We start from the raw sequence: 1,507 nt of genomic DNA, 5'->3' as shown, positions 1-1,507 counted from the left end.
CATACATATGCACGTACATATGTATGCACCAGTAAGTATAAGATATATTTTAACCGAAGCTTTCGCTTTCAAAATCTTTTATTTTTGCTTTTTTGTTGTTTCAGACACTGCACTGTGCCAAAAAGCGCAACCATAAATGCATACATAAGTAAATACAAAGAAATGAATGAGAATGTGGAATACAGTGCCTCAAAAAAATTCACATATTTGAACCTATATTTCAGACGTTGAATTTGAATCTTTTAGTGACTATTTATTTCATACTCGTACTCAATCTTTTTTTCAGCTTTATCATTGATTTTTATTTTACGTATACAAATATGTGTATTTCTTTAATTTCCGCAATCCGCTTTAACTACATACATCGATTACACTCGCGAGCCACTGTATTTTACGTTCATCCAACACAACAAAATTGAAACACTAATAATAACAATAGCAGTTTTATGTCTATGTGGCAATAATTTTCGGGCAATGTTCCAACTGCAAATTAGACATAGACGAGACAAGGAAATTTTACTGCATAAGTATCAACATAAATACATACATACATACATATATACGTACGTATCTAACCCATAAAAATTTGCCCACAAAAATATTTTAAAGCCGCCTAAACATGCAAATTTGTTGCATTGCAAGTGAAGCACTTTGTGTGCGAATGCAATTTTTTATTTTGAGTGAAATGTAGGGAAATATGTCAAAATAATAAAGGCATTTTGAACAATGTACGGAAACAAGTATGTATGGATGTAAGTATGGTTTGGCGTCGAAAGTGAGACTATTTAAGAAATACATACAGTGGTGGTGCTATTCGTTGGGAAACAAAATATGTTTTCCTCTAAAATGTATTACTTAATTAGACATTAAAAAAAATACCCAATTTAAGAAATCGTAAAAGTAAAATAGTTACATACTATGTCCCAAGGCATATGAAAGAACCTTAGAGCAAAGACAAGATTTAAGTGTATTTTTTTGTTGCTTCTTCAAAAAAATGTTCTGCTTATTTCAATACAAGAAAAAAATTGGTCCGACTTTCTTTCTTGTTAAATTTTTTTTACATCCAGCAGCATGGATGCATACTTTGCAAAAGCGTTCCATAACGTTCCATAAGATAGCTGATCTGCTGATATAATCTGTTCAATATGCTTTTTGTGTCCATACTTTCAGGCGGCCACCTAGTCTCGAATGCAAAACACAGTCGTACCAAAAAAGTGTAAAGTTCTTTTGACGGGAGTGCCCTATCCAGTGATATACCACTTTTTTTTGCCAAAATTGCATTTCTACCACATCTACAACCGTAAGCTTAGATTTTTCACTAGTGGTAACCAGTGTGTAAAAGATTTTTTTTCTACCGCAGTTTGTTGTCAAATTATACGAGTTTAAACATGCAAATTTTAGCCCTTTTTCATAGTCACAAGTTTTCTTAAAATTCTTATCTCATGTCACACTTATGATAAAGAATCAAAAATTGCTGGCCTATTATGTAGAACTTGTTCCGTGCTTT

At 32.2% G+C, this 1,507-nt stretch overlaps 1 protein-coding gene across 11 annotated transcripts in view; it reads left to right on the top strand.

Annotated features, from left to right (window-relative positions):
• LOC118745751 (TLD domain-containing protein 2) overlaps nucleotides 1-1,507 on the top strand; it is a 321,509-nt gene that overhangs the window by 27,882 nt on the left and 292,120 nt on the right. The gene's annotated exons all lie outside the window — the stretch shown is intronic.

The sequence above is a fragment of the Rhagoletis pomonella genome, unplaced genomic scaffold, assembly GCF_013731165.1.
Source record: "Rhagoletis pomonella isolate Grant_MI unplaced genomic scaffold, Rhpom_1.0 Rhpom_scaffold_00001, whole genome shotgun sequence".
NCBI classification, from domain to species: Eukaryota; Metazoa; Arthropoda; class Insecta; order Diptera; family Tephritidae; genus Rhagoletis; species Rhagoletis pomonella.
The sequence above is the reverse complement of the archived record's forward strand: the minus strand, read 5'-3'. Positions and strand labels throughout refer to the sequence as shown.